The following is an 18,736-nucleotide window of genomic DNA, read 5'->3' as shown; positions in this document are numbered from 1 at the left end:
TTTTCTTTCTTCCTTCCTTTCTTTCTTTCTTTCTTTCCTTCCTTCCTTCTTTTTTTTTTTTTTTGCTTTTTAGGGCCACACTTGGCATGTGTAAGTTCCCAGACCAGGGGTGAAATAGGAACTGAAGCTGCCAGCTTGCAGCACAGGCACAACAACACAGGATCCAAACCATACCTGTGACCTACATGACAGCACATGGCAACCCAGGATACTTAATCCAGTGAGCAAGGCCAGGCATAGAACTTGCATCTTCATGGTTACTAGTTGGGTTCATTACCACTGAGCCACAACAGGAACTTTGAGTATAATTTCTGATGGTATTTGTTCTAACTTCAACAAGTGTAAAGCCTTTCTTGTTATTTTTGTTTTTTGTTTTGTTTGTTTGTTCTGGTAGAAGATCATCAGTAGACATAGTGACTTAAGATCCTTGAGTTCTGGAGTTTCCCTTGTAGCTCAGCAGTCACGAATCCGACTAGTATCCATGAGGACTCAGGTTCCATCCCTGGCCTTGCTCAATGGGTTAAGGATCCTGTGTTGCTGTGGCTGTGGCATAGGCCAGCGGCTGCAGCTCCGATTCGACCCCTAGCCTGGGAACTTCCATATGCCTCGGGTGCAGCCCTTAAAAAAAGACCAAAAAAAAAAAAGAAGAAAAGATTATTATTATTTTTTTTTTTTTAGGGCTGCACCCGAGGCATATGGAGGTTCCCAGGCTAGGGGTCAAATCGGAGCTACAGCCGCTGGCCTACGCCACAGCCACAGCCACAGCCAGATCTGAGCCGCATCTGTGACCTACAACTGCAGCTCACTGCAACGCTGGATCCTTAACCCCCTAAGCAAGGCCAGGGATTGAACCGGCAACCTCACAGTTCCTAGTCAGATTCTTTTCCACTGAGCTACAATGGGAACTCCAATAAAAGATTCTTGAGCTCTATATTTGAGTGGGTGACACAAACAAATGTTAATCTAATTATGTAGAAAATTATCCAGATAAACTAATAGAATAGATTCCATTTCAACTATGAAGACCCTCCCAAAGAACCAGAGATTTGGGTATTAGCCAGATTATTTACTTTCATGGTATTTGTTTTTCTAGATCTTTTTAGTAATATTAAAGATCCCAGAGAAGTCTGCAGAAATATATATACAACATTATTATATATGTATTAATAAAGAGATCACTAGTTCTAAAGTGAAAAAGCTTAGGACTAAGTTTGCTAGTGTTCCTTTCTTATAAGATATATAAAAGTGACATAGTCTCTGAATACACTCCATCCGTTTTTAAATCCTTTCCACAGTTCCTAATGTGGCTCCACCAGTTAAGAACCTGACATAGTGTCTGTGAGAATGTGGGTTCTATCCCTGGCCTTGCTCAGCGGGTTAAGGATACAGCAATGCCCTGAGCCAGTCAGGTGCAGTGGGTTAAATGATCTGGCATTGCCACAGCTGTGGAGTAGATTCAGTCCCTGGACTTTTCATATATTTCAGGTGTGGCCATTAAAAAACCCCAAAACCTCTCCTTTATCTGAGCCAAAATAACCAGGTCACTTTCTAGGGAAAAAAATTCACATTCTAATTTTACTTTTTGTTCTCCACCCATATTATAATTTACAGTAAAGAAGACATAAGCTCTCAGATTTGTCTTTTAGCATTTTTCTTTTTTACTTTTAAGGCCACACATACAATATATGGAAGTTTCCAGGCTAAAGGTCGTATTGGAGCTGCAGCTGCCAGCCTACACCACAGCCATAGCAACTCAGGATCTGAGGAGTATCTGTGAACTATACCACAGCTCATGGCAATGCCGGATCCTTAACCTACTGAGCAAGGCCAGGGAATCGAACCTGGATACCAGTCAGGATTTTTACCACTGAGCCACAAAGGGAATCCCCTTTCTTATTTTAAATACAATTTTTTTTTTTTTTTTTTTGGCTACCCAGCAGCCATATGAAAATCCCTGACCAGGGATCAGGCTTGAACCATAGTTGGGACATACACCACAGCTCATACTCCTAAATAAACTTTTTAAATTTACCTTTTTTTTTTTTTTTGGCCTCCCTGTAGCACATGGAGTTCCTGTTGTGCAGTTGTGGCAACACGGATCCTTAACCCACTGTGCCTGGCCAGGGATCTAACCTCCCTCCATCCCAGCTCTCCTGAGATGCCGCCAATACCATTTTGCCACATTGGGAACTCCTGAATTTATCTTTATATAGCTTTATCTGTATGTATGCAGACATGCACAAATACATAAATATACTAACTGATGATTAAATTAAGATTTTTAGCTAGCTTTACTTATTTATTTATTTTTTTTATCTTTTCCAGGGCCATACCCACGGCATATGGAGATTCCCAGGCTAAGGGTCCGATCGGAGCTGCAGCCACTGGCCTATGCCACAGCCACAGCAATGCCAGATCCGAGCTGTGTCTCCGACCTACACCACAGCTCACTGCAACGTACTGAGCGAGGCTAGGGATCGAACCTACAACCTCATGATTACTAGTCAGGTTGGTTAACCACTGAGCCTCAACAGGAACTCCCTAGCTGGCTTTAAAATACAACTTTAAAATATATTTAGCTTTACCAGTATTATATAGAACAATGTGTATATTATTTTGTTGAATATCACATCTTTATATACTGCAACAATACCCTTAAAAAACAAACATGGAGGATTTCCCGTTGTGGCTCAGTGGAAATGAATTTGATTAGTATCCATGAGGATGCAGGTTCGATTCCTGGCCCTGCTCAGTGGGTTAAGGATCCAGCATTGCCATGAGCTGTGGTGTGGGTCGAAAACATGGCTTGGATCCGAGTTGCCACATCTGTGGAGTAGGCCCACTGCTATAGCTCTGATTCGAGCCCTAGCCTGGGAAACTCTGTGTGCCACAAATGTGGCCCTACAAAGACCAAAAAAAAAAAGCATGCCATATTTATGGTTTTGATTGAATATTCCCACTTCTATTTAATAATTCTCAGTGTTACAAATTTTAATCATAGTAATAAATGTTGGATTTTGCGAACACAAGGGAAATTAGTAGGAAACCAAGAACTATCTTGCTAATTTTTTCCATTGAGTGTATATATAGATATGTTATACTACTTTAATACATTTTAAGGTGGCAGAAGTATAAATGTGTGTACATAATAATTGAAAAACATTTGCATACCTTGCTGTTGCTGTTCTATAGTCATTCCATAAAAATTAGGAACAAGTATAATTTAAAATTATCTTTAATGATCTTTTTAACATAAAAAATTATTTGAGTAACCATAGTATATAAATTTGTGGTCTTAAATTTGACTAAAATATCTGGGAATTACTTTTTTTTTTTTTTTGCCACAGTCACAACATGGCTGAAATTCCTGGGCCAGAGATCAAACTCAAGCCTCAGCAGTGACCTGGCCACAGCAGTGACAACACCAGATTCTCAACTGCTAGGCCACAGGGGATCTTCCTGGAAATTACAATTTGTATTAACTCATTGAGTCCTTATCACATACAGTACTGTAAGAATCCGTGAGATTACATTCTTTAAAAATATTCATTATTTTAGGGAGTTCCCATTGTGACTCAGTGGTTAATGACTCCGACTAGGAACCACGAGGTTGCGGGTTTGATCCCTGGCCTTGCTCAGTGGGTTAAGGATCTGGTGTTGCCGTGAGCTGTGGTGTAGGTCACAGATTCAGCTAGGATCCCGCGTTGCAGTGGCTGTGGCGTAGGCCAGGGCTACAGCTCCAATTAGACCCCTAGCCTGGGAACCTCCATATGCCATGGGTGCGGTCCTAGAAAAGACCAAAAAAAAAAAAAATCGTTATTTAAAAAAAATCCATTATTGCAATTTCATTTAGCCAAATACAATTTTATGTTTGTAGTCTTAAACCATCTGTGGAAATAATAACTTACTGAGCCCATAGAATTAATGTAGAATCTTAAAAGGTTTAAATCATGAGAAATTAAACCCAAGTCATGTACTAAAATATAAATAAATAAATATATATATATTTAACTAACTTTTTTTTTTGTCTTTTTGCTATTTCTTTGGGCCGCTCCCAAGGCATATGGAGGTTCCCAGGCTAGGGGTCGAATCAGAGCTGTAGCCACCGGCCTACGCCAGAGCCACAGCAACGCAGGATCCGAGCCGCATCTGCAACCTACACCACAGCTCACGGCAACGCCGGATCGTTAACCCATTGAGCAAGGGCAGGGACTGAACCTGCAACCTCATGGTTCCTAGTCAGATTCGTTAACCACTGCGCCACGACGGGAACTCCTAACTAACATTTTTATTGTGAGAAAGTTAGAGAAAAGTTGTTTTAAGCTAAAGGTATATGGCTATAATTATGTCCAAAGAATCATCTATTTATCAGTAATCCTCAAATGTATATATATATATATATATATATATATATTTTTTTTTTTTGGTTGTGCCTGCAGCATACAAAAGTTCCAAACCAGGGACCAAACCTGCGTCACAGCAGTGACAGTGCAGAATCCTGAACCACTAGGTTACTAGAGAACTCCAAAAAAAGATTTTTTAACTCATGTCAAAAGCTCTGAGTGTCTAGCTTTCATTTTTATCTAGGGATCAAAGCCATTACTTAAACTCACCTCTGAAGTAACTCACAGTGAGGAAACTGGGGAAGGATTTTTTATAGAGAGGCTTTTAAAGGTGGGTTTTGCTAGTAAGGAAGTCCTTGGGATGGTTGGTTTGTTGGGAACAGTGTGTAGGAGGGTCTCCAGGCAAGTCAATGAGAAGGCTCTTAGTCCTGAAAATAAACTAATTCACAGTGTTATCTTCTAGGTATAGGTATTTTCTGGGGCAAATAGGTTATTTTTGCTTAGTGTCAGTATTATTTAACATAGGGACAAGAAAGCATGCTTGGTCTCATGAGGGTGTAACTCATGGACAGGGATTTTGTGGGTTTCAAATTCAATTGCCACTGGTGTGCCCTCACTAAAATACAAGCTCCATGGGAACAGAGAGGTTTGTGTACTGTTTGCTTTTAGGTGTGTGTGTGTGTGCGTGTGTGTGTGAAGTATATAGTCCATGCGCACAGCATGTGGAAGTGAAAGTTCCTGGGCCAGGGATCAAACCTGTGTCTTAGAAGCAACCCAAACTGCAGCTATGACAATGCCAGATCTTTAACATGCTGTGCCACAAGAGAACTCCCTGCTTGTATATATATATGTATGTATTTTTTTTTTGTCTTTTTAGCTATTTCTTGGGCTACTCCCGTGGCATATGGAGGTTCCCAGGCTAGGGGTCGAATCAGAGCTGTAGCCACCGGCCTACGCCAGAGCCACAGCAACGCGGGATCCGAGCCGCGTCTGCGACCTACACCACAGCTTGTGGCAACGCCGGATTGTTAACCCACTGAGCAAGGGCAGGGACCGAAAGCGCAACCTCATGGTTCCTAGTCAGATTCGTTAACCACTGCGCCACGACGGGAACTCCTGTATATTTTTATAACCTACAACATATAGCAAATAGTGAGTGTTCAGTAAATATTTGTTAACAAATCTTTTTTTTTTTTTTTTGGCTGCACCTGCAGCATGCAGAAGTTCTCAGGCCTGGGATCAAACCTGCGCCACAGCAGTGATAATGCCAGATCCTTAACCATTAAGCCAGCAGGGAACTCCTTAATGAAAATTATTAAATCCATAGAATAGTCAAGAAATTTAGAAAAATGAAATGGACTAGTAGTTTAAAATGTACTATAAAGACATAATAATTAAAACATTGTGGAAAGTTCCCATGATGGCTCAGAGGTTAACGAATCCATGGATCCATGAGGATGTGGGTTTGATCCCTGGCCTTGCTCAGTGGCTTAAGGATCTGGTACTGCCACGAGCTGTGTTGTAGGTCACAGACGAGGCTTGGATCTGGCGTTGCTGTGTCTGTCACTTAGAATGGCAGCTTCAGCTCTGATTGGACCCCTAACCTGGGAACTTTCATATGCTGCGGCTGCAGCCCTAAAGAGAAAAATACAAAAATCAACATTGTGGTGTTGGGACATAGATAAACACATTGAATAGAAAAGAAAATTGGAAAATATGTATATATATATATGTGTGTGTGTGCATCAGTGCATCTATTTATAAGTATATGTATATCTCCCAAACTTTCTGTCCTCTTAAAGAATCATCCTTCTCAAGCATTTTTTTTTTTTAAAGGGAAGGGGTTTGTCCCACAGCTGCTTCTGAGTTGACCACTGCTTCTCTGCTGGTGAGCCTCTCAAGTCTTTTGTGTTCCTTTGGCTGCTTACCAACTGGAACTCATTAACTACACATTCCACCTTCATCAGTTCTGACGTCTCCATAAGGGCTTCTACAAAAGGCTGCAAGACCTTCCTTCCATCCACAACTCCAACTATAAAGTTGTTATTTTCTCTCATGAGAGTTACAGCATTTAAAAACCATATATTAAATGTGCATTTTTAGGGGGTTCCTGTTGTGGCTCAGTGGGTTAAGGACCCAGTGTTGTCTCTGTGAGGATGCAGATTCAATCCTTGACCTTACTCAGTGGGTTAATGATCCAATGCTTGCTGTAAGCTGTGGCATGGGTCACAAGCAGTTGCATCTCACGATCCCATGTTGCTGTGGCTGTGCCGTAGGTCTCAGTTGCAGCTCTGATCCAACCCTTGGCCCGGAACTTAAAAGTGCAGCCATTAAAAGAAAGAAGGAAAGAAAGAAAGTAAGAAAGCAGAAAAAAGGAAAGGAAAAAAAATGTCTTTTTACAAGGCTGGAGACAAAGACATCCATTAAGTTATAAACTTAGGGGTCCACTGTGTCCTCCCTCGGTTCTCAACTTCTCAGTCTTCAGACTGAGGCCATAGTGCTTCCTTTTTCATCTCACTGTAGGAAACATCTTCCCAACAAGTATGGTTGTCTAGATTTGAATTATTTCACATAGAACAATAACTCATAGCTTCAACAGGCAAATTCAGGGTGAGTTGGGGAGATGAAGTCCTCTCTAATTGTCCCAGGCAGGTTAAGAAATCTGGACCTCTTTCAGATCTTCTCTGGCACAACATATGAAGGTTCCCACGCTAGGGGTCTAATTGAAGCTGCAGATGGTGGCCTACACCATAGCCACAACATTGCAGGATCTTAGCCGTGTCTGTGACCTACACCACAGCTCATGGCAACACTGGATCCACAGCCCACTGAGTGATGCCAGGGATCAAACCTGCATTCTCATGGATACTAGTCAGGTTCATTTCTGCTGAGCCACAATGGAAACTCCTGCACACAGCTTAATTTTTTGAAAGTCTATTGAGTAAGTATGGGACTAGAAATAGATATCACTCATGTCACTTAAGGATAAATATTGGCGGATGCTAGTATTTATTTATTTATTTATTTTTAGGGCCACACCTGCGGCACACGGACATTTCCAGGCTAGAAGTCAAATCAGATCTATAGCCGCCGGCCTCTGCCACAGCAACACCAGATCCGAGCTGTATTTGTGACCTATACCACAGCTCACGGCAACACTGGATATTTAACCCACTGAGTGGGTCCAAGGATTGAACCCGAATTCTCATGGATACTAGTCGTGTTCATTACCACTGAGTGACAAGAGGAACTCCGGAGGATGCTAGTCTAAATTTGCAAGTAGAATAAAAACACATTCTTATTGTCTATAATTTATAAGAGCAACATTACTCATATTGGAATGATTATTTTACATTGTCATACAAATCAATATTGGTTCCTTTCATTATTGCCTTCACTCCTGCTCCTTAATATTTCTACTTTCAGGAGTTCCCGTCGTGGCTCAGTGGTTAACGAATCTGACTAGGAACCATGAGGTTGCAGGTCTGATCCCTGGCCTCGCTCAGTGGGTTAAGGATCTGGCATTGCCATGAGCTGTGGTGTAGTTCGCAGACGCAGTTCGAATTCTGCGTTGCTGTGCCTGTGTCATAGGCCAGCAGCTGCAACTCTGATTAGACCCCTAGCCTGGGAACCTCCATATGCCCTGGGTGCCGCCCTCAAAAGACAAAAGACAAAAACAAACAAAAAAAAAACCAAAGAAAAAAAAATTTCTACTTTCAGGAGTTCCCATCGTGGTTCAGTGGTTAATGATGACGACTAGCATCCATGAGGACGCAGGTTCCATCCCTGGCCTTGCTCAGTGGGTCGGGGATCCAGCATTGTGGTGAGCTGTGGTACAGTTCGCAGATCCGGCTAGGATCTTGTGTTGCTGTGGCTTTGCCATAGGCTGGCAGCTACAGCTCTGATTCGACCCCTATCCTGGGAACCTCCATATGCTGCAGGTGCAGCCCTAAAAAGACAAAAAAACAAAAACCACATTTCTACTTTCGGATTGTGCTTTTTTAGATTGAACAGGAATAATAACATAAGACTTAATATTAAAATTAAATATTTAATTTATATTTCTTTAAAGGATGCCAACTTATCTACAAAAACTTGGCTGCAGCTTCATAATTATTCATTATAAGTTTATGAATTCAATTTTTGACTTAACACTGTCTTTCTAAATTTTGATGGCAGTGGTGTTTTATTAGTGATTTAATGCATCAAGTTACAAAAGATAAAAGCAGCCTGTGCTAGATGTTACTAAACTTCATCAATAATCAGATAAATGCAAATTAAAAGAACATTAGAACAATAACAAATTTATGTTTATCAAATTGGGAAAGTTTCAATACTGCAAAAATATCTAGTGCTAATAAGGGTAGAGGGAAGTAGGCACTTTCATGCCATGTTGATATTTCTCTAAATTGATATTCTTTCTGAAAGATAACCTGGTACAATGCATAAAAAAATACAGCTGTCAAATGCTGACTCTTCAGAAGCTCAGCATAAAAACTGTTCAGTTTATTAGGTTTACTACAATAATAGAACACTACCTTGACTGAGCCTTTTGAGTGACTCAAAATGGAAAATTAAGGCCAGTTCTTTTTAGGGCGTTAGGGCGTGGGCTAAAAATATTTAGGGAAAGGAAGCAAGTTAGGGTAATACTTGGGATTGGGTAGAGTTTATAATACAATGGCCTCAGGTTAGTAGACCTGGGTAAAAGTTTTGAAGCATTTTTTTTCCCTTTGGCTATGTGGGGCACATGGAATTTCCTTGGCTAGGAATTGAATTTGCACCATAACAGTGACAATACCACAACCCTAACCTGATGAGCCTCTAGGGAACCCTTCAGTTTTCAATGTTAATCCTTTTATCCATCAATTCCTTTTCTAGAAATTTACACTATGACTTCAAAAAAGACAAATATGTGGGAGTTCAGACATGGCTCAGCAGTAACAAACCCCACTGGTATACATGAGGATGCAGGTTTGATCCTTGGCTCTGCTCCAGCAGGGTAAGGATCTGGTGCTGCTGTGAGCTATAGTGTAGGTCACAGACGGGGATCATACCCTGAGTTGCTATGGCTGCAGCATGGGCCGGTAGCTGCAGCTCTGATTTGACCCCTAGTCTGGGAAATTCCATATGCTGAGGGTATGACCTTTAAAAGACAAAAAATAAACAAATAAATAAAAATAATAAAAAGACAAATCTGCAGAGAGTTCCCTGGTGGCCTAGAGGTTAAGACTCAGCACATTCACCACTGCAGCACAGGTCTGATCCCTGATCTGGTAACTGAGATCCCACATCAAGCTGCTGCATGCTGGACAAATATGCAAAGCATACCTATAGAGACAGTGTTTTGTTTTTAAGAAATAGAGCAGAAACAATCTAAATGATGGGATAAATAAATTACAGACATTCATAACATGGATTATAGTACAGCCATAAAAAGATATATTTTCTCATATTAAAATAGAAATGTGTCAATACTCTATTTTTAAGTAAAAAAAAAATCATTGGTTGATCTAGCTATAGATAGACAGAAGTACAATACTTCATACACTGCTTCCAGCAGTGATCTGCTGGAGCTGGTTCACACAGGGCTCTTGAGAGCCGAGTGTACATATTTCTTCTGAACTCTGCAGTCACAGACTGTGTGTTGGTTGCTTGAAATGAGCCACAGTGGCAGTATTTAGAGAATACACAGCAAGGAAATCAGCATACCACTGGCTTCAAATAACAGAAAACGTGACAAGCACAGGCTTAAATTCTAAGATCATTAATTGTTTAGGTCAGAAGGAAGTCCAGGAATGGGTCAGCAACTAAATCATGTCATGAGGGATTGAGGTCCTTTTTATTCTCATCGCAGTAGTTGTGCCTTACATTTCATCATTTAGAACTGGTCACACAGTCCCACAGCTAGTAGGGAGCTTTGAAGAACCAGGAACTGGCAGTAGGAAACAGGATATTGTGTTCAGAGCATTCATCTCCTGGAGTTCTACCTGTTACCACTGCAAATAAGTTGAGGCTTTCACTAAGGATGGGTTAAGAAATAGCAAAGCAACTAACGGTGTCTACTACTAGCATGTGTGTGCACACATGTGTAAAATAAAAATAAATGAATAAACAAGAGTACCTTCTTTTAAAACATATTTATTTACTTATGCATCAAAAATGTTATATTTCTTCTTATTATTATTTTTTTGCATTTTAGGGCCATACCCTTGGCATATGGAAGTTCCCAGGCTAGGGGCTGAATCGGACCTGCAGCTGCCATTTTATGACACAGCTCACACCAACGCTGGATCTTTAACCCACTTAGTGAGGCCAGGGATTGAGCCTGCATCTTCATGGATACTAGTCAGGTTCTTAATTAAGCTGCTGAACCACTATAGGGACCCCAAAAATGTTGTATTTCTTTACAGAAATATATATTCCTAATAGTTTTCGTATCTAGAGTGGGAAGGTAGGGCTTTGGGAAGACTTTTACTGTTTATGATTGCCCTGATTTAAGTGACCATGTATTTATTTTCAGAACAAGTGATAAAGACGCATGCTTTTTTTAAAAAATTTAGAATACGTGTGAAACCATTTAGCATAGTGCTTTGCTCATGTTAAATAGATCATGTTATTTGGGTTCAAACCTTTTACATTAGCTTATATATCTTAAAACTTTTAATGTAAGTCCATGCTTACCTCATAACATTTATTCCTGTTTTCAGCTGCTAATGTGAATGACAGGGGAGATTTATTGTGAGACAGAAGGCAAGGCTGGAAAGGCAGGTAGGGGCAAGAATAAGGGCCCTTGACTAATGGAGGAAAAGTCTGGGTTTTATCCAATAAGGGCTGAGGAGCCATTAACATAATTCATGAAGAGGGTAACATAATCAGAGTCATGCTTCAGAAGGATCATTTCCATTTCAGCACACAGAATGCGGATTGAAGGGGCAAAGAACTGGAGCCATCGAGAGCATCGAGAGTCATGGCAAGATCTCCCAGTTCTAAGAATTGATACCAAAGAAGCAAAATAATCAAGCACCTGAATTTTCTGGGAGAATTTTCTGGGAGAGGTTGCTGAAGGGTCAAAAGGATGTGGTGCATCTGGTGCTTAAAAAACTCTGAGGCTCACATGCATACACTCAGATCGTAACAATCCCTTAGTGTCAGAAAGGTGCATTTGTGCCCTTAGGCCTACTTTTGATTTTTTTTTTCTATTTTTTGATCCTTTCCTCTCATATTTCCCCGCTTTAAAAATGCTCTAAATGTTAGTTGTCAACTTGTAAAAAGGTTGAGAATTTGTATAGAAGAAGGAGGTGAATGACCTGTGTCAGCCACAGCCAAGGTCTGGAATACCAGTATCTGGATATGAAACAGTAAGGAAACAAATAAATGAAGACGATTAGTACGAGGCATATAAAGAAGATAGGGGACAGAGAAGAAGTAAGTAGGATTTGGTAATTTTCAGATGTAGGAATTGAGAGACTGGGAGAGAAGAAAGATTCTCTGTTTTTTTCATTTGGGTGTCTAAGAGAATATAAGTTTTATAAAGAGGTAGAGGAGCAGTTTGAGGGGCTCCAGTGAGAAGTTGAGAAAGATAATTAAATTTTAGACATACTAAATTCAATACTGACAGACATTATAGCTGTACTATTCAAATGAGAGTTCAAAGTTTAAAACTAGAGCTCAGTTCATGATATTATGATAAGTCAGGTGGACAGAAAGAATTGAAAGTTGTGGACCCAGAATTCACACTTGCAGGAATGGATGACATCAATAGGGAAGCTAATATGGTAAACCATGAACACTGAGGGCAGAAACTGAGAAAATATTTTCTTAAAGGGCAAGAGGGTGATAAGGGTTTCCTGAGAAGCACAAAAAGGTCAGAGAGCTGGCTAGACGCTGGCTAAAGAGTCTCACCTATGCTGGAGAGGTATCTGAGGATGATCAGTTTTAGTGAACTCAAGGTGTCTGGGATTTGGTAGTGAGGTCATTATTGACTTTGGAAACTGTTTTGGTAGAGTGCTGAGGATGGAACATTTCGAAGGAATGAGATGAGTATTGTGACTCTTGAGGCTAAAAGAAAAATGGGCTGGACAGTATCCTTCTGTTCAACCTTCCTAGACAGTAGCATGTTAGGCAAACAAAAGACAACTTAGAATTGACCTTGTAACTACTAGAAAAACAAAAACCTCTAAGTATTTGAAAACAGTCTGATTTATTGTGTAATTATTAGAACTTTTCTGCTTAACATCCTTCATCAGTTTCATTGCTTGGTAAGCTAAGTATGACCTAGAAAACCCTCTGTGATGTGGGTTCTGCTTACTTTTCCAGCCTGGCATCTTATTCTTCACACCCACCTACCCCAAGACTGCACACAGAGCTTTGTTCAGTTTTCCAAATGTCTCACTCTGTTTCCTGTCCTGCTGTTTGTAGCTTCCATGTCTTCCAAGTCCTTCTAGCTTGGTCAATCTATAATCATCTTCCTAGACAAAGCTCAAAGTTCTCCATAAAGCCTCTCCAGTTGTTCAGGGTAGATATAAACATTTCCCCCTTCTGAATCCCACTGTACCTATATCACATACCCTGCATTTCTACCACCTAGTTCTGGGCTGGGTATATGGTCTGTATTCCATAAATGCTGGATGAGTAAATATATGAAGACTGCAAGTCTTCACGTTGCACTCATTTTTTTATTAAAAAATACTGTACCAAAAAAAATACTGTACCACATAGTCTTCTTGCTGCACAATATTCAATTTTGTGATTTTGCTAAAATACAATTAAGTTTTTTATAAATATTATCTAAAACTTGTAAAGGAAAAAGAGTCCTAATATCATTAGTCTGTTGTAATTTTCCATTTTGTTTCTAAGTGTTAGAGTAGGCTATTTTTTCCTTTCCAAAAATTCTTTTCTTTGAAGTAATTATTCTCTTTCTGACTAAATTATTAGATAGCGGGATGGGCCTCCTTTTTTAATCTAGATGACTAAACTCATATCAATTAACATTTCAGTGCTACAGGAATCAAGGTTTTAATCTCAATTTGTATTTGCATTTATGACCGTTGGCTATCCCCAGGGAGACAAGGGACAGACGGCCCCTACACCTGGTTTCAGGTTGGTGACAATCATCAAGGGATGATGTTACCATAAAGATTCCTTTTGTATTAACCACCTTTTCCTGAGGAGGAGGTGGCGGTGGTGCAGATAAAATCCTTAATCAAAATCCCGCCAATTTGCATTGTTCTTTGGGGAATAGGCTTTCAAAAGCCCAGGAACAAAAGGGGATTTGGTTTTCCACTCTCCCTGAGGCGGCAGCAGATTGTGAAGCGGCTACCGGGAGAAACCCAAGTATAAATTATCAACAAGGAAAGCGTGTGCGTGTGTGTTGGGTGGGGGTGGGGAAGCGGAGGCGGGTAAGAAAGGGAGCTGGAGCACACTGGCGCACATGCTAACGCTCCAAGGAGTTTTTTTGGTAGGTACCTCGTTATGTAATATTTATAATGAAAAGGCGCTGCAACAGCATCAGCGCACTGACCCGTATTTTCCCGTCCCGGTTTACAACCACAAGCTGGGATACAATAGGCATGGGAGGAGGGGACTCGAAACAACGTGAGCGATCTCAGCAGGAAACCTGCCTCTCCTGCAGAATTCGAGCCTAGAGAATTTGCTTCTGACTCTTGCATCTGACCGCGGACCCCGAGGGCCTGCGCTGGTACTCACGCTCAGCAGGGGAGCTAGTTTAAAAACGCAGGATCTAGGATCTGACCTCTTAAGATTTTTATTCAGTAGGCGGGGAAAAGGGGCTAGGGCTTGGAAACCTGCTTTTACAGCGGGCTGTCTAGGAATTCCGGAACAGCGACACGGGCACCTCAACCCGAGACCACCGCACTAGAGCGTGGGCCGAGGCGTCCTCACGCGGGGGGAGGACGCACCACACGCGGGATCGCGCGCGGTCGCGAGCGCGCCGCTCCCCGGAAACGGCGCATGCGCCGGCTCGCCTCCCAGCGAGGCCGCCCAGCTTCGCGGGCCAGGCTCTTCCAATCGGAGCCCGGTGTTCTCCGAGTGCTTATCCCGGAGCTGCGGGAGGCGGGAGGAAAGGGGCGGGTCGGGCTGGGAGGCTAGCCAAAGTCCGCGGAGGTCTTTGAGGGAAGTCGAGTTTCCGGAAGTGGCCGTTATAAACACTGTCTCCCAGGGGCTAGTCCCCCTTCTGTTCCCCTCCCCCGTGCTCTTTGTTCCCTCTCCCCGGGTCCTAGAGTCCGTCGAGTTCCAATGATTTTTGCTCTGACCCCGCGGTCCGCTTTGGCCTCTCAGTCTTTGAGATTGGAAGCTGCCCCCAGAGGTCTTGGGTGTGCAGTCTGCTTCACGGGAGCCCCCTGAGGTAACCACCGGGTGTGGGAGTTTGGAGGCAAACGACTTGGGCGGGAAGGTGCTCAGAGGAACGGTATGGGGGGGGGGGCTCCAGTGAGTGAGTGTTGTGGGGTTGTTTTGTGATTGTTCGTGTCGTCTATGAGGACACGCCTCCAGCTGCTCGGGATTGGCTTCTCCGTCCTTCTGGAGGAAGATCTTCCCGGAGCATCCTAGCCAGCGACCGCTGCCTCAGTACCCAGAGGGCTGGGTAGGGACCAGAGGGCAGGACCCAGAGGACCTAGACTTGGAGCTTCTTAAGTTTACAACTTCGAACTGCTGGGCTCTTTCCCTCTCAAGAATCAGTAAGTCCTTCGAGGATAGGACTAGGTCTTTTTCATCCTTTTAAAATGAAAATGCCAGCCACACAGTAGACATTCTATAAATGCTAGATAAACTAAAGGAGGAGTTGTACTAGGCTGTCTTCTGTAGCTTCTACTCCACCACTCTAAGAGGCAGAAGGGAGAGCTGAGTTTTTTTCGAGGCAGTACAGTTCTGCAGAAGTGGATCCTCCTTTTGACTGTTCTTTATTCCATGTGATATTTATCCTAGGCAAATACACTTTTTCGTTTTAAGCAGATCTCCAATGATACTGCATATGTTTACCTGAGAAGCAATTTCAGCTGGTGTCCAACTCTTGAACACAATACAACACATTGATGTTTTATAGTTGTTTTCGTTATCTTGGAGAAAAGAGCCTACTATTTTTTTTTTTTTTGGTCACTTGTTGTATTGAACCGTTAGTGCCTAGTAACAGCAACACAAGCCAGAGCAGCAAACGAATAGAGTTTCCCGTGAAAAGAAAAGGAAACAAAGACAGTGCAACCTGCTAAATGGAAAGATGAAGGCAGTAATTTTGGTCTGAAGCTTTCTGCATCAGTTCCAGGGAAGTCTTTTGTTAGATCTGTGACCTCGGGTGAATCACCTAAGCTCTCTAGGCCTTAAGGTACCTTATCTGTCAGATAAGGAGGATAGACTTGGTCTCTAAAGTCCCATTTAATGCTAAAATTCTTTGATTGTCTCAGCCCCTTTGTCTTGATTTCTTTTTTTCTTTTTTTTTGTCTTTTTGCTTTTTCTAGGGCTGCTCCCACGGCAAATGGAGGTTCCTAGGCTAGGGGTCTAATCGGAGCTGTAGCCGCCGGCCTACGCCAGAGCCACAGCAACGCGGGATCCGAGCCGCGTCTGCAACCTACACCACAGCTCACTGGCAACGCTGGATCCTTAACCTATTGAGGAAGGCCGGGGATTGAACCCGCAACCTCATGGTTCCTAGTCGGATTCGTTAACCATTGAGCCATGGTGGGAACTCCTGTCTTGATCTTTTTTTTCCCTTTTCTTTTCAGGGCTGAACCCGTGGCATATGGAAGTTCCCTAGGGGTTGAAATGGAGCTGCAGCTGTTGGCCTACACCACAGCCACAGCAACTAAGACGCTTGCTAGATCCTTAACCCACTGAATTAGGCCTAGGATCAGATGGAACCCGCATCCTCATGGATACTAGTCAGGGTTGTAATCCCTTGAGCCACAGTGGGAACTCCCACCTTGATCTTATTTTGATGCCAGAACCAAACGTCTCATTTAAAGGTGAAATGTTTTTGGTTGATAGGCATCCCCAACACAGATGTGGTTACCGTTGATTACAACACTGGTATGAAAGAGGATGGATTTAGGAGTCAGCAGAACATGAGTTTGAATTCTAACCCTCCCAGTGGATATGTTCACGCAAGTTAATCTCTACTAGCCTCAATGTTCTCTTCTATGAAATGTACCAAATGGTCTTTAGGGTTATTGGAAAGACTCAGATCAGGTGTGCTTAGTGTAGTGTCTGGAAGGTAGGAAATGCTCAGTAATAGTAGTTTTTATCTCTTCATCCTCTCTAACCTTCCCCTTTCCCCTGGTCTGTGCAGACACGCTGAGAGAGATGAGTACATTTTGGATGACCTACAGAAGGACTCAGATGTGAGGTAGGAAAACTATCTACCAGCAGTGGCTCGGAAATCTAAAGTAGAATTGTCTTTCTGGCTGGTACTTACTCTCAGGATGTCCAGCCATTGATCCCTTGGCCTCAATTGCCCTATTACCTATTTCTTAAAAACTTCTTCTTCTTCTTTTTTTTTTTTTTTTTGGTCTTTTTGCTATTTCTTTGGGCCGCTCCCGCGGCATATGGAGGTTCCCAGGCTAGGGGTTGAATCGGAGCTGTAGCCACCGGCCTACACCAGAGCCACAGCAACGCGGGATCCGAGCCGCGTCTGTAACCTACACCACAGCTCACGGCAACGCCGGATCGTTAACCCACTGAGCAAGGGCAGGGACCGAACCTGCAACCTCATGGTTCCTAGTCAGATTCGTTAACCACTGCGCCACGATGGGAACTCCTTAAAAACTTCTTATTGAAGAATGATATACACAACACCCACTTGTCTATTTTAATAGGAATGGTGAGAGTAGTCCAGAAGATTAAGTTAATGTGCTCATAACACATTAACATAAAAAGCTGATTTACACTTTGCTTTTATCCATTATTGCCCGAAGGATGGCCTGATTTTGGCCCAAGTCTATGGAAATCCCATCTGGTTGAGAAATCACTGGTGGTCTGAGCCATCTTTCATTAAGAAGACCCTGACTTGTAGTTAGTTTGGATGTGGGGAAGAATGATCTGTGCTAGCATGGAGTAGAAGTGCTTATCTGCCAAGGGGTTCTCACATGCTCCCTGGTTAGAGTGAGTCATAGCAATAGCAAGACACACAGCAGAGCTCTGGAGTCAGTCAATTTGGGTTAGAATCCTGACTCTGTCACTTACTAGAGATGTGAGTTCGGACAAGTGACTAAATATCTTTAAGTTCTAGTCTCCTCAGGTAGAAAATTGGAATATTAACAGTGTCTTCCCTTGGGGTTGTTGTAGAGTGAAATAAGATAATCAGTAAAAAAGTTTTTAGCATGATACCTGGAGAAGGGATGTTTGTCACAGTAGGAATGATGACAGCAGGGAGTAGCAGAGTTACATAGGTACTGAAGGAAAAAAGGGCTGACATTGATTGCATATCATAACAAATTCTTAATTACACATAAAGGTGAGCAAATTGTTGTTTATCTTGTGTTATTTCAAAGGGAAGTGTCAAGTAAAGCTAGGAACATGTATTTATGTGGGGACCCTGCAATTCTTTGACTTAGCTTCCTATCCCACGGTTGTTTTCATTACTGTACCTAGCTACTTGACCTTCCTCATCATTTCCTCTTTCATTCTGGTGGAAGAAAAGGGAGATTTTGCTACATTTTCTCTTGCCATATTGAATATTAAAGAAATCCCATCATAGCTTAAATTCAGCCGCAGACCTACATTGGGCCCTTCATTGATTTTAGTTTTCTTCAAATACACAGGCAGGCCCTTGAACCCTGGTGTCACCAAGAGCTGATGTCAGAGAGGAAGAAAATAAGATTTTGCCAAAGGAGACTATAGACAGGATATATTTTTATGATGATATAGTTAAAAAATTGAGATATATTTCACCTAATGTAAAAGTCACCTTTTTTAAAGTATACATTTCAAAGGTTTTAAATTTATTCACTTTGTATAGCAATCACCACTATCAAATTCCAGAACATTTACATCACTTCCCAAAAGAAATCTCATACCTGCTAGCAGTCAGACCCAGTTCCCCCTCTGTCTACCCTCTGATGACCTCAAGTCTACTTTCAGTTTCTGTGGATTTACCTTATTCTGCACGTTTCATATGAATGGTGTTATACAGTATGTGGCCTTTTGTGTCTGGCTTCTTTCATTTAGCATGAAGTTTTCAAAGTTCTTCCATGTTGTGGCATTTATCAGTATTTCATTCCTTTTTATGGTTGAATAGTATTTCATATTTTATTATCTATTGATCACTTGATGAATATTTGGATTGCTTTCGCTTTTTGGCTACTTATGAAAAATGCTGCTATGAACATTTCTATACAAATTTTTTTTTTGGTCTTTTTAGTGCCGCACCCGCTGGCATATGGAGGTTC

At 41.9% G+C, this 18,736-nt stretch overlaps 1 protein-coding gene across 4 annotated transcripts in view; it reads left to right on the top strand.

Annotated features, from left to right (window-relative positions):
- The first annotated feature begins 14,494 nt into the window (after positions 1–14,494).
- The window catches only part of CCDC171 (coiled-coil domain containing 171), a 356,155-nt gene continuing 351,913 nt past the window's right edge, over positions 14,495–18,736 (top strand). For 2 of the 4 annotated variants that reach the window (XM_047767620.1, XM_047767617.1), the window contains exons 1-2: positions 14,916–15,037; positions 16,639–16,695. The gene's annotated coding sequence lies outside the window, so the exon portion shown is untranslated. Of the gene's footprint in view, positions 14,707–14,915; positions 15,038–16,638; positions 16,696–18,736 lie in introns of those variants that run through there. The other 2 variants (XM_047767618.1, XM_047767619.1) reach the window with 2 other exon arrangements.

This window comes from Phacochoerus africanus, chromosome 2 (assembly GCF_016906955.1).
Source record: "Phacochoerus africanus isolate WHEZ1 chromosome 2, ROS_Pafr_v1, whole genome shotgun sequence".
Taxonomy (NCBI): Eukaryota; Metazoa; Chordata; class Mammalia; order Artiodactyla; family Suidae; genus Phacochoerus; species Phacochoerus africanus.
This window is presented reverse-complemented; position numbering and strand designations above follow the sequence as displayed.